The following is a 16343-nucleotide window of genomic DNA, read 5'->3' as shown; positions in this document are numbered from 1 at the left end:
ACACATATGTCATCTCTTTAATGCACATAGGAATTAGTTAGTTCTGGTATGCAATTACAATATGTTATTTTTCAATGCACAAAGTTTGATTGTTTGTGCAATTGAAATGCAACAAACATATGTCATCTATTTAATGCACACGGGAATGAGTTAGTTCTGGTATGCAATGCAATGCAAGGCAAAAAAATGCAATGCAATGCAATGCAATGCAATGCAATGCAATGCAATGCAATGCAATGCAATAAAATGCAATGCAATGCAATAAAATGCAATGCAATGCAATAAAATGCAATGCAATGCAATAAAATGCAATGCAATAAAATGCAATGCAATGCAATGCAATAAAATGCAATGCAATGCAATGCAATGCAATAAAATGCAATGCAATGGAATGCAATAAAATGCAATGCAATAAAATGCAATGCAATGCAATAAAATGCAATGCAATGCAATGCAATGCAATGCAATGCAATGCAATAAAATGCAATGCAATGCAATGCAATGCAATGCAATGCAATGCAATAAAATGCAATGCAATGCAATGAAATGCAAGTGCATAACTTATATTTTTCAATTCACAATTTTAGATCGTTTATTGCAATGCAAAAACACATATGTCATCTCTTTAATGCACATGGGAATGAGTTAGTTCTGGTATGCAATGCTATGCAATGCAATAAAATGCAATGCAATGCAATGCAATGCAATGCAATGCAATGCAATGCAATAAAATGCAATAAAATGCAATAAAATGCAATGCAATGCAATGCAATGCAATGCAATGCAATGCAATGCTATGCTATGCAATGCTATGCAATGCTATGCAATGCTATGCAATGCTATGCAATGCTATGCAATGCTATGCAATGCTATGCAATGCTATGCAATGCTATGCAATGCTATGCAATGCTATGCAATGCTATGCAATGCTATGCAATGCTATGCAATGCTATGCAATGCAATGCAATGCAATAAAATGCAATGATATGCAATGCAATGCAAGTGCATAGCTTACATTTTTCAATGCACAATTTTAGATCGTTTATTGCAATGCAAAAACACATATGTCATCTCTTTAATGCACATGGGAATGAGTTAGTTCTGATGCAATGCAATGCAATGCAATAAAATGCAATGCAAGTGCATAGCTTATATTTTTCAATGCACAATTTTAGATCGTTTATTGCAATGCAAAAACACAAATGTCATCTCTTTAATGCACATGGGAATGAGTTAGTTCTGGTATGCAATGCAATGCAATAAAATGCAATGCAATGCAATACAATGCAAGTGCATAGCATATTTTTCAATGCACAATTTTAGATCATTTATTGCAATGCAAAACCATATATGTCATCTCTTTAATGCACATTGGAATGAGTTAGTTCTGGTATGCAATGAAACAAGTGCATAGTTAATATGATATCTTTCAATACACAAAATTAGATCGTTTGTGCAATTGCAATGCAACAAACATATGTTATCCATTAATGTACATGGGAATGAGTTAGTTCTCCTATGCAATGCAACAACATATGTTATCTCTTTAATGCACATGGGATTGAGTTAGTTCTGGTATGCAATGCAATGCAAGTGCATAGCTTATATTTTTAAATGCACAATTTTAGATCGTTTATTGCAATGCAAATGCAACAAACATGTTATCCTTTAATGCACATGGGAACGAGTTAGTTCTGGTATGCAATGCAATGCAATGCAATGCAATAAAATGCAATGCAATGCAATGCAATGCAATGCAATGCAATGCAAGTGCATAGCTTATATTTTTCAATGCACAATTTTAGATCGTTTATTGCAATGCAAAAACACATGTCATCTCTTTAATGCACATGGGAATGAGTTAGTTCTGGTATGCAATGCAATGCAATAAAATGCAATGCAATGCAAGTCCACAGCTTATATTTTTCAATGCACAATTTTAGATCGTTAATTGCAATGCAAATACACATATGTCATCTCTTGAATGCACATGGGAATGAGTTAGTTCTGGTATGCAATGAAACAAGTGCATAACATATGTTATTTTTCAATGCACAAAGTTAGATCGTTTGTGCAATTGCAATGCAACAAACATATGTTATCCTTTAATGCACATGTGAATGAGTTAGTTCTGGTATGTAATGCAAAAAATGGATAGCTTGTATGTAATTTTTTAATGCACAAAGTTAGATCGTTTGTGCAATGCAATGCAACAACACATGTTATCTATTTAATGAACATGGGAATGAGTTAGTTCTGGTATGCAATGCAATGCAACAAGTTTATAGCGTATAAGTAATTTTTCAAGGCACAACGTTAGATCGTCTGTGAAATGCAATGCAACAGCGTACAGTTTATCTCCTCAGAGCACAACGCAATGAGTATGTTATCTCTTTAATGCACATGGGAATGAGTTAGTTTGGTATGCAAGGCAATGCAACAAGTGCAAAGCTTATACGTCAGCCATACAGATGTCCATATTTGACCCAAGGAAAATCTTTCTTGCCAAAGAGTCCTCGATAGACTCCTTTTAATGTTAAATCAGCCATGCAGAAGTCCATATTTGACCTACTGGACATATTGCTGGAAAAAGCCTCCTCAATCTTGAACCTTCTCTACATACTCATAGACTACTACTACTTATTTCTGGTCAAAGTTTCTACAAAAGTTCTTAAACTAAATAAACGAATAGACTCTTTCTGATGTTAAATCAGCTTTACAGAGCTTCCTTTATGAACTGCTGAAAATTTTGTTGACCAAAGTGTCTTTGAACTTTCTCCATAATATAACTTTCTATACATGTTGACTCCTTTTGATGTTCAATCTTGAACATTAGCCATACAATAGTCCATATTTGACCTACTGAACATATTTCTGACCAGAGACCTTGAACATTAACTTACTATGAATACTTCTCGTACTATAAAGACTTCTCGTGATGTTTTACCAACCAGACAGTAGTCCATATTTGATCAATTGAACATATGTTTGGCCAAAGACTCCTCAAAATGTTTTTTTACTATTGTCCATATTTGACATTCTGAATTTTTTTCTGGCCAAAGGTACTCGATCTTGGACTATCTATACATACTCATAGACTCCTTCTGATGCTTCATAAGCCATTTAGATGTCAATATCTGAACTATTGAACTTATTTCTGCTCAAAGGGTTCTCAAAAGTTTATAAACTATATAAAGTTATAGACTCATTCTGATGATAAATCATCAGGTCCCCTTTTTGACCTAATGAACATCTGGCCAAAGAGTTCTTGAACATTATCTTGCTATACATACAGATTGACTTCTTGTTATGTTATATTAACCAGCCAGTAGTCCATATTTGACCCAAGGAAAATATTTCTGGTAAAACAGTCCTCAATCTTGGACTTTCTATACATATTCATAGACTCCTTCTGATGCTTCATAAGCCATATAGATGTCAATATCTGACCTATCGAATTTATTTCTGATCAAAGGGTCCTCAAGAGGTTTTAAAATAAATAAACTTATAGACTCCTTCTGATGATAAATCAGCTATACAGTGGTCCCTTTTTGACATAATGAACATATTTCTGGCCAAAGAGTTCTTGAACATTATCTTACTATACATACAGATTGACTTTTTGCGATGTTATATTAACCATCCAGTAGTCCATTTTTGACCTACTCAACTTATTTCTGGCCCTAGAGTACTCAATTATTGAAATTTGTATACATTCTTGCAGACTCCTTTTGATGTTACATCCGCCATACAAAAGTAATTTTTTGACCAACTTAACATATTTCTTGCCAGAGTCCTTGAACATTATCTCACTATACATACAAACTGACTTCTCGTAATGTTATATCAGGCAGAGAGTAGTCCCAAATTTGACCGATTGAAACATTTTTAGTCCAAAGAATTTTCTTTACTATTATAAACTTATCAACTCCTTCTAATGTTACATTTTTAACATTAACTTTCTATACTTATAGACTCCTTTTGACCTGCTGAACACATTTCTGGCCAAAGATTAACTTACCATAAATTCAGATCAGCCAGACGCCAGTCAAAATTTTAACTACTAAAAATATTTCTGGCCAAGGAGTACTCGAAACTTTAACTTTCTACACATACTTGTTGACTCCTGATGTAAAGCCATACTGAAGTTCATATTTGACCCAACGAACATTTTTCTGGCCAATGAATCCTCGATCTCAAACTTTCTATACAAGACCCCTTTTGATGCTTTATAAGCCATATAGATGTTCTTATTGAAGTCCATATCTGACTGATTAAACATATTTCTGGTCAAAGGGTCCTCAAATGCTTTTAAATTATATACGCTTTGAGACTCCTTCTGATGATAAATCAGGCAGACAGAATTCCATATTTGACCTACTGCAGATTTGACCTAATTTGATATTACTGAGATTTTTATTGTGTTTACAGGGGCAATGCACATTAATAAACATAAATGTAAATGTGCCAGAATTACCCTAAAAGGCTATTTTACATCTGTAGACCCTTGACAGAATGTTAAGAAAAAGTCACCCTAAAAACAGAGACAAAACATCACACATATACACATCATATGACCATATATACATATACACATAAATACACAAATATATACGCATATACATATATCAGCCTGAAAAATTTAATATTTGGCCTACTTAACATTTTTCTGGCCAAAGAATACTCGAAACTTGAAATTTCTATACATACTCATTGACTTCTTCTTATGTTATATCAGCCATACAGAAGTCCACTGTTGGCCCAAAGAACATATTTCTGGCCAGAGTTCTCAATCTTGAACTTTCTCAATCTGAACTTTCATAGACTCTTTCTGATTCGTCATAAGCCATATAGGTGTCCATATCTGGCGAATTGAAAATGTTTTTGGCAAAAAGGGTCCTCACAAGTTAGCTAACTGAATACTGATAGACTTATTCTGATGATAAATCACTTAAATCACTATGTGACCCTCTGAATGTATTTTTAGCCAAAGAACCATAGAACATTAACTTCATATACATATTGATTCAAGAGTCAAAATTTGACCTCTGTATGGCTGATTTATTATCAGAAGGAGTCTATGATTTTACATAGTTTAAAAACGTTTAAGGAACCTTTGACCAGAAATAATAATAGGCCATTTATGGACATATATATGGCTTATGAAAAATCAGAAGGAGACTATGAGTATGTATAGAAAGTTCAAGATTGAGGACACTTTGGCCAGAAAAATGTTCCTTGGGTCAATTATGGACTTCTGTATAGCTGACCTAACATCAGATGGAGTCACAGAGTATGTATAAAAAAGGTCAAGTTTCGAGTACTCTTTGGCAAGAAACATTTTCAGTAGGTCAAATATGAATATGTAGTAAGTTAATGTTCAAAAAATCTTAGGCCAGAAATATGTCCAGTAGTTCAAAAAGGGGCCTCTGTCTGGCTGATTTAACATCAGAAGGAGTCTATGAGTTTAAATAGTTTAAAACCATTTGAGGACCCATTGACCAGAAATGACTCTTTGGCCAGTAATATTGTCAGTAGGTCGATTCTGGTATGGAAAGGACAAGTTCATGGACTCTTGGACCAGAAATATGTTCAATAGTGAAATATGGACAATTGTCTGGCTGATGTACTACTAACTGAAAGAGTCTATAATCATTAATAGAGAGTTCAAGATCAATCACGCTTCAGTCAGAAATATGTTCAATATGTCAAATCTGAAATACTGCATAGCAATGTCAATGAGTATGTATAGAAAGTTCAAAATCGAGGACTGTTTTACCAGAAATATTTTCAGTTATGGACTCCTGTCTGGCTAATATAACATCGCAAGAAGTCAATCTGTATATATTATAGTAAGTTAAAGTTCAAGAACTCTTAGGTCTGAAATATGTTCATCAGTTCAAAAAGGGGCCTCTGTATAACCGATTTAACCTCAGAATGAGTCTATAAGTTTATCTCGCTTAAAACCTTTTGAGGAACCTTTGACCAGAAATAAATTCAATAGGTCAGATATGGACTTCTATATGCCTTATGGAGCATCAGGAGGAGTCTATATATAAAGTTCAAGATTGAGGACTCTTTGGCCAGAAATATATTCCTTGGGTCAAATATGGACTTCTTTATGGCTGACAGAACCTTAAAAGGAGTCAACGAGTATGTATAGAAAGTTCAAGTTCAAGATCTCTTGGCCAATAATATTTTCAGTAGGTCGATTCTGGTATGGAAAGTTCAAGTTCATGGACTCTTGGACCAGAAATATATTCCTTGGGTCAAATATGGACTTCTTTATTAACCTCAAAAGGAGTCAACGAGTATGTATAGAAAGTTCAAGTTCATAGACTCTTATGCCAGAAATATGTTCAGTAGTTCAAAAAGGGGCCTCTGTATTACTGATTTAACATCAGAATAAGTCTATGAGTTTATATCGCTTAAAACCTTTTGAGGACCCATTGACCACAAATAAGTTCAATAGGTCAGATTGGGACTTTTAAAGGGCTTATGAAGCATCAGAAGGAGTCTATAAGTAGAAAGTTCAAGATCGAGGACTCTTTGGCCTAAATATTTTCAGTAGGTCGATTCTGGTATGGAAAGTTCAAGTACATGGACTCTTGGACCAGAAATATGTTCAATAGTGAAATATGGACAATTGTCTGGCTGATGTACTACTACCTGAAAGAGTCTATAATCATTAATAGAGAGTTCAAGATCAATCACGCTTCAGTCAGAAATATGTTCAATAAGTCAAATCTGAAATACTGCATGGCTGAAGAAACATCAGATTCTAGAGTCTATGAGTGTGTTTTGATTGTTCAAGATCGAGGACTCTTTTGCTAGAAAAATGTTCAGTAGATAATTTATGGGCTGCTGTGTGGCTGATGAATCATCATAAGGAGTCTATGAGCATGTATAAAAAGTTCAAAATCGAGGACTGTTTTACCAGAAATTTTTTCAGCGGGTAAATTATAGCCTGTCTGGCTACTATAACATCGCAAGAAGTCAATCTGTATATATGGAAGTTAAAGTTCAAGAACTCTTAAGTCAGAAATATGTTCATCTGTTCAAAAAGGGACCTCTGTATTACCGATTTAACATTAGAATGATCGCAAGCTTATATCGCTTAAAACCTTTTGAGGACGCTTTGATCAGATGTACTACTACCTGAAAAAGTCTATAATCATTAATAGAGAGTTCAAGATCAATCACGCTTCTATAAGTTCAATAGGTCAGATTTGGAATTTTAAAGGGCTTATGAAGCATCAGAAGGAGTCTATAAGTAGAAAGTTCAAGATCGAGGACTCTTTGGCCAGTAATATTTTCAGTAGGTCGATTCTGGTATGGAAAGGTCAAGTTCATGGACTCTTGGACCAGAAATATGTTCAATAATGAAATATGGACAATTGTCTGGCTGATGTACTACTACCTGAAAGAGTCTATAATCATTAATAGAGAGTTCAAGATCAATCACGCTTCAGTCAGAAATATGTTCAATATGTCAAATCTGAAATATTGCATGGCAATGTCAATGAGTATGTATAGAAAGTTCAAAATCGAGGACTGTTTTACCAGAAATATTTTCAGTTATGGACTCCTCTCTGGCTAATATAACATCGCAAGAAGTCAATCAGTATATATTATAGTAAGTTAAAGTTCAAGAACTCTTAGGTCAGAAATATGTTCATCAGTTCAAAAAGGGGCCTCTGTATAACCGATTTAACATCAGAATTAGTCTATAAGTTTATTTCGCTTCAAACCTTTAGAGGACCCTTTGACCAGAAATATGTTCAATAGGTCAGATATGGACTTCTATATGGCTTATGGAACATCAGGAGGAGTCTATATATAAAGTTCAAGATTGAGGACTCTTTGGCCAGAAATATATCCCTTGGGTCAAATATGGACTTCTTTATGGCTGACATTACCTCACAAGGAGTCAACGAGAATGTATAGAAAGTTCAAGTTCAAGAACTATTAGGCCAGAAATATGTTCATCAGTTCAAAAAGGGGCCTCTGTATAACCGATTTAACATCAGAATGAGTCTATAAGTTTATCTCGCTTAAAACCTTTTGAGGACCCTTTGACCAGAAATAAGTTCAATAGGTCAGATATGAACTTCTATACGGCTTATGGAACATCAGGAGGAGTCTATATATAAAGTTCAAGATTGAGGACTCTTTGGCCAGAAATATATTCCTTGGGTCAAATATGGACTTCTTTATCTGACATAACCTCAAAAGGAGTCAAAGAGTATGTATAGAAAGTTCAAGTTCATAAACTCTTAGGCCAGAAATATGTTCAGTAGTTCAAAAAGGGGCCTCTGTATTACTGATTTAACATCAGAATAAGTCTATGAGTTTATATCGCTTAAAACCTTTTGAGGACCCTTTGACCAGAAATAAGTTCAATAGGTCAGATATGACCTTCTATACGGCTTATGGAGCATCAGGAGGAGTCTATATAGAAAGTTCAAGATTGAGGACTCTTTGGCCATAAATATATTCCTTGGGTCAATTTTGGACTTCGTTATTGCTGACATAACCTTAAAAGGAGTCAACGAGTATGTATAGAAAGTTCAAGTTCAAGAACTCTTAGGCCAGAAATATGTTCAGTAGTTTAAAAAGGGGCCTCTGTATTACTGATTTAACATCAGAATAAGTCTATGAGTTTATATCGCTTAAAACCTTTTGAGGACCCATTGACCAGATGTACTACTACCTGAAAAAGTCTATAATCATTAATAGAGAGTTCAAGATCAATCACGCTTCTATAAGTTCAATAGGTCAGATTTGGACTTTTAAAGGGCTTATGAAGCATCAGAAGGAGTCTATAAGTAGAAAGTTCAAGAACTAGGACTCTTTGGCCAGTAATATTTTCAGTAGGTCGATTCTGGTATGGAAAGTTCAAGTTCATGGACTCTTGGACCAGAAATATGTTCAATAGTGAAATATGGACAATTGTCTGGCTGATGTACTACTACCTGAAAAAGTCTATAATCATTAATAGAGAGTTCAAGATCAATCACGCTTCAGTCAGAAATATGTTCAATATGTCAAATCTGAAATACTGCATTGCACTGTCAATGAGTATGTATAGAAAGTTCAAGTTCATAGACTCTTAGGCCAGAAATTCAAGGTGTCTTGAAATATGTTCAAAATATAACATTTGAACTACTGTATGGCTGAAGATACATCGGAAGCAGTCAATGAGCATGTACAGAAAGTTCAAGATCATGGTCTCTTTGACCAGAATATGTTCAGTTGGTCAAATATGGACTTTTGTATGGCTAATGTATTATCAAGAGGAGTCCATATGCATTGAAAGTTAATGTTCAAAGACTCTTTGGACAAAAATATGTTGAGTAGTTCAGATATGGACTATGGACTTCTAAATGGCTTATGAAGCATCAGAAGGAGTCAGAACTCTTTTTCCAGTAATTAGTAGGTCAAAAATTTGTCAACTTTCTGCCTGATTTAATATTGAGAGAAGTCAGTTAGTAAGTTAATATTCAAGGTTTGTGGCCAGAAATATGTTCAGTTGGTAAAACATTTATGGCTGACATAACATCCGAACGAGTCAACAAGAATATTTAGAAAGTTCAAGTTCGAATACTCTTTGGATACTCTTTGGCCAGAAATATGTTGAGTAGGTAAAAAATGGACCTCTGTATGCTTGATTTAACATCAGAAGTAGTCTGTGAGTGTATATATTTTAAAACCTTTTGAGGACCCATTGACCAGAAATATGTCAGATAAGGAATTCGAAATGGCTTATGAACCATCAGAAGGAGTCTATGAGTGTGTTTAGAAAGTTCAAGATCGAGAAATCTTTTTCCAGTAATATGTTCAGTAGTTGAAATATGGACTTCTCTGTGGCTGATTTAACATCAGAAGGAGTCTAAAAGTTTATAATAGTAAAAACATTTTGAGGACTGTTTGGCCAAAATAGTGTTCAATAGGTCAAATATGGACTGTATTTGAGTATATTTGAGTAAGTTAATATTCATGGTTCTTGGCAGAAACATGTTTAGTAGGTCAAAAATTTAGTTTTGTATGGGTAATGTAACATCAGTAGGATTCTATAGCCTATGTCCTTCTGAGGTTTAAAACCAGGGTCCTCTGTCCAAAGAACTCTTTGGACAGAAATATGTTCAGTAGGTCAAAGAGGGACCTCTGTATACCTGCTATGACACATATAACTATACAACAACAACTAACTTATTCATTTTTGCATTGACGGGAAATTGCATTAGCTTCTGCGTTACAAATAACATACCTCATGTGCAAGGAAAAGATAACACGATCTAATAATGATGCGTTCAATAATAATGTATTGTTATATCTAACTATATAATTTAGATCTTTTATGCAATGGAATGTTACTCCAAAAATGGTATCTCTTCAATGCACAATCGGAACGAGTTAGTTACTGTATGTATGCAATGCACTCATAGCTTATATGTTAATCTCTTTAATGGACATGGGAATGTTTTTTGTCAATGCACAAAGTTAGATTGTTTGTGCAATGCAATTCAACAACATATGTTGTCTCTTTAATGCACATGGGAATGAGTTAGTTCTGGTATGCAATGAGTGGATTGTATTTTATTTTTCAATGCACAAAGTTAGATCGTTTGTGCAATGCAACAACAGATGTTAATTTCTTTAATTCAAGTGCATAGCTTATATTTTTCAATGCACAATTTTAGATCGTTTATTGCAACGCAAAGACACATATGTCATCTCCTTAATGCACATGGGAATGAGTTAGTTTTGGTATGCAATGAAACAAGTGCATAGCTCATATGTTATTTTTCAATGCATAAAGTTAGATCGTTTGTACAATTGCAATGCAACAAACATATGTTATCCTTTAATGCACATGGGAATGAGTTAGTTCTGGTATAAAATGCAATGCAATGCAATGCAATGCAATGCAATGCAATGCAAGTGCATAGCTTATATTTTTCAATGCACAATTTTAGATCGTTCATTGCAATGCAAAAACACATATGTCATCTCTTTAATGCACATGGAAATGAGTTAGTTCTGGTATGCAATGCATTGCAATGCAAGTGCATAGCTTATATTTTTCAATGCACAATTTTAGATCGTTTATTGCAATGCAAAAACACATATGTCATCTCTTTAATGCACATAGGAATTAGTTAGTTCTGGTATGCAATTACAATATGTTATTTTTCAATGCACAAAGTTTGATTGTTTGTGCAATTGAAATGCAACAAACATATGTCATCTCTTTAATGCACACGGGAATGAGTTAGTTCTGGTATGCAATGCAATGCAATGCAATAAAATGCAATGCAATGCAATGCAATGCAATGCAATGCAATAAAATGCAATGCAATGCAATGCAATGCAATGCAATGCAATGCAATGCAATGCAATGCAATAAAATGCAATGCAATAAAATGCAATGCAATGCAATGCAATGCAATGCAATAAAATGCAATGCAATGCAATGCAAAGCAATGCAATGCAATGCAATGCAATGCAATGCAATGCAATAAAATGCAATGCAATAAAATGCAATGCAATGCAATGCAATGCAATAAAATGCAATGCAATGCAATGCAATGAAATGCAAGTGCATAACTTATATTTTTCAATTCACAATTTTAGATCGTTTATTGCAATGCAAAAACACATATGTCATATGTCAATGCTATGCAATGCTATGCAATGCTATGCAATGCTATGCAATGCTATGCAATGCTATGCAATGCTATGCAATGCTATGCAATGCTATGCAATGCTATGCAATGCTATGCAATGCTATGCAATGCTATGCAATGCTATGCAATGCTATGCAATGCAATGCAATAAAATGCAATGCAATGCAATGAAATGCAAGTGCATAACTTATATTTTTCAATTCACAATTTTAGATCGTTTATTGCGATGCTAAAACACATATGTCATCTCTTTAATGCACATGGGAATGAGTTAGTTCTGGTATGCAATGCTATGCAATGCAATAAAATGCAATGCAATGCAATGCAATGCAATAAAATGCAATAAAATGCAATAAAATGCAATAAAATGCAATAAAATGCAATAAAATGCAATGCAATGCAATGCAATGCAATGAAATGCAAGTGCATAACTTATATTTTTCAATTCACAATTTTAGATCGTTTATTGCAATGCAAAAACACATATGTCATCTCTTTAATGCACATGGGAATGAGTTAGTTCTGGTATGCAATGCTATGCAATGCTATGCAATGCTATGCAATGCTATGCAATGCTATGCAATGCTATGCAATGCAATGCAATGCAATGCAATGCAATGCAATGCTATGCAATAAAATGCAATGCAATGCAATGCAATGCAATGCAATGCAATGCAATAAAATGCAATGCAATGCAATGCAATGCAATGCAATGCAATAAAATGCAATGCAATGCAATGCAATGCAATAAAATGCAATGCAATGCAATGCAATGCAATGCAATAAAATGCAATGCAATGCAATGCAATAAAATGCAAGTGCATAACTTATATTTTTCAATTCACAATTTTAGATCGTTTATTGCAATGCAAAAACACATATGTCATCTCTTTAATGCACATGGGAATGAGTTAGTTCTGGTATGCAATGCTATGCAATGCTATGCAATGCTATGCAATGCTATGCAATGCTATGCAATGCTATGCAATGCTATGCAATGCTATGCAATGCTATGCAATGCTATGCAATGCTATGCAATGCTATGCAATGCTATGCAATGCTATGCAATGCTATGCAATGCTATGCAATGCTATGCAATGCTATGCAATGCAATGCAATGCAATGCTAAGCAATGCAATGCAATAATATGCAATGCAATGCAATGCAATGCAATGCAATAAAATGCAATGCAATGCAAGTGCATAGCTTATATTTTTCAATGCACAATTTTAGATCGTTCATTGCAATGTAAAAACACATATGTCATCTCTTTAATGCACATGGGAATGAGTTAGTTCTGGTATGCAATGCATTGCAATGCAAGTCTATAGCTTATATTTTTCAATGCACAATTTTAGATCGTTTATTGCAACGCAAAGACACATATGTCATCTCCTTAATGCACATGGGAATGAGTTAGTTCTGGTATGCAATGAAACAAGTGCATAGCTTATATGTTATTTTTCAATGCGCAAAGTTAGATCGTTTGTACAATTGCAATGCAACAAACATATGTTATCCTTTAATGCACATGGGAATGAGTTAGTTCTGGTATGCAATGCAATGCAATGCAATGCAATGCAATGCAATGCAATGCAAGTGCATAGCTTATATTTTTCAATGCACAATTTTAGATCGTTCATTGCAATGCAAAAACACATATGTCATCTCTTTAATGCACATGGGAATGAGTTAGTTCTGGTATGCAATGCATTGCAATGCAAGTGCATAGCTTATATTTTTCAATGCACAATTTTAGATCGTTTATTGCAATGCAAAAACACATATGTCATCTCTTTAATGCACATAGGAATTAGTTAGTTCTGGTATGCAATTACAATATGTTATTTTTCAATGCACAAAGTTTGATTGTTTGTGCAATTGAAATGCAACAAACATGCAATAAAATGCAATAAAATGCAATAAAATGCAATAAAATGCAATAAAATGCAATGCAATGCAATGCAATGCAATGCAATGCAATGAAATGCAAGTGCATAACTTATATTTTTCAATGCACAATTTTAGATCGTTTATTGCAATGCAAAAACACAAATGTCATCTCTTTAATGCACATGGGAATGAGTTAGTTCTGGTATGCAATGCTATGCAATGCTATGCAATGCTATGCAATGCTATGCAATGCTATGCAATGCTATGCAATGCTATGCAATGCTATGCAATGCTATGCAATGCTATGCAATGCTATGCAATGCTATGCAATGCTATGCAATGCAATGCAATGCTAAGCAATGCAATGCAATGCAATGCAATGCAATGCAATGCAATAAAATGCAATGCAATGCAATGCAATGCAATAAAATGCAATGCAATGCAATGCAATGCAATGCAATGCAATGCAATGCAATAAAATGCAATGCAATGCAATGCAATGCAATGCAATGCAATAAAATGCAATGCAATGCAATGCAATGCAATGCAATGCAATGCAATAAAATGCAATGCAATGCAATAAAATGCAATGCAATGCAAGTGCATAACTTATATTTTTCAATTCACAATTTTAGATCGTTTATTGCAATGCAAAAACACATATGTCATCTCTTTAATGCACATGGGAATGAGTTAGTTCTGGTATGCAATGCTATGCAATGCTATGCAATGCTATGCAATGCTATGCAATGCTATGCAATGCTATGCAATGCTATGCAATGCTATGCAATGCTATGCAATGCTATGCAATGCTATGCAATGCTATGCAATGCTATGCAATGCTATGCAATGCTATGCAATGCTATGCAATGCTATGCAATGCTATGCAATGCTATGCAATGCTATGCAATGCAATGCAATGCTAAGCAATGCAATGCAATAATATGCAATGCAATGCAATGCAATGCAATGCAATGCAATAAAATGCAATGCAATGCAAGTGCATAGCTTATATTTTTCAATGCACAATTTTAGATCGTTCATTGCAATGTAAAAACACATATGTCATCTCTTTAATGCACATGGGAATGAGTTAGTTCTGGTATGCAATGCATTGCAATGCAAGTCTATAGCTTATATTTTTCAATGCACAATTTTAGATCGTTTATTGCAACGCAAAGACACATATGTCATCTCCTTAATGCACATGGGAATGAGTTAGTTCTGGTATGTATGCAATGAAACAAGTGCATAGCTTATATGTTATTTTTCAATGCGCAAAGTTAGATCGTTTGTACAATTGCAATGCAACAAACATATGTTATCCTTTAATGCACATGGGAATGAGTTAGTTCTGGTATGCAATGCAATGCAATGCAATGCAATGCAATGCAATGCAATGCAATGCAATGCAAGTGCATAGCTTATATTTTTCAATGCACAATTTTAGATCGTTCATTGCAATGCAAAAACACATATGTCATCTCTTTAATGCACATGGGAATGAGTTAGTTCTGGTATGCAATGCATTGCAATGCAAGTGCATAGCTTATATTTTTCAATGCACAATTTTAGATCGTTTATTGCAATGCAAAAACACATATGTCATCTCTTTAATGCACATAGGAATTAGTTAGTTCTGGTATGCAATTACAATATGTTATTTTTCAATGCACAAAGTTTGATTGTTTGTGCAATTGAAATGCAACAAACATGCAATAAAATGCAATAAAATGCAATAAAATGCAATGCAATGCAATGCAATGCAATGCAATGCAATGAAATGCAAGTGCATAACTTATATTTTTCAATTCACAATTTTAGATCGTTTATTGCAATGCAAAAACACATATGTCATCTCTTTAATGCACATGGGAATGAGTTAGTTCTGCTATGCAATGCTATGCAATGCTATGCAATGCTATGCAATGCTATGCAATGCTATGCAATGCTATGCAATGCTATGCAATGCTATGCAATGCAATGCAATGCAATGCAATGCAATGCAATGCAATGCTATGCAATAAAATGCAATGCAATGCAATGCAATGCAATGCAATGCAATAAAATGCAATGCAATGCAATGCAATGCAATGCAATGCAATGCAATGCAATGCAATAAAATGCAATGCAATGCAATGCAATAAAATGCAATGCAATGCAATGCAATGCAATGCAATGCAATGCAATGCAATGCAATAAAATGCAATGCAATGCAAGTGCATAACTTATATTTTTCAATTCACAATTTTAGATCGTTTATTGCAATGCAAAAACACATATGTCATCTCTTTAATGCACATGGGAATGAGTTAGTTCTGGTATGCAATGCTATGCAATGCTATGCAATGCAATGCAATGCTATGCAATGCTATGCAATGCAATGCTATGCTATGCAATGCAATGCAATGCAATAATATGCAATGCAATGCAATGCAATGCAATGCAATGCAATGCAATGCAATGCAATGCAATAAAATGCAATGCAATGCAAGTGCATAGCTTATATTTTTCAATGCACAATTTTAGATCGTTCATTGCAATGCAAAAACACATATGTCATCTCTTTAATGCACATGGGAATGAGTTAGTTCTGGTATGCAATGCATTGCAATGCAAGTCCATAGCTTATATTTTTCAATGCACAATTTTAGATCGTTTATTGCAATGCAAAAACACATATGTCATCTATTTAATGCACATGGGAATGAGTTAGTTCTGGTATGCAATGCAATGCAATAAAATGCAATGCAATGCAAT

The sequence above is a fragment of the Phoxinus phoxinus genome (assembly GCF_949152265.1).
Source record: "Phoxinus phoxinus genome assembly, chromosome: 8".
NCBI classification, from domain to species: Eukaryota; Metazoa; Chordata; class Actinopteri; order Cypriniformes; family Leuciscidae; genus Phoxinus; species Phoxinus phoxinus.
This window is presented reverse-complemented; position numbering follows the sequence as displayed.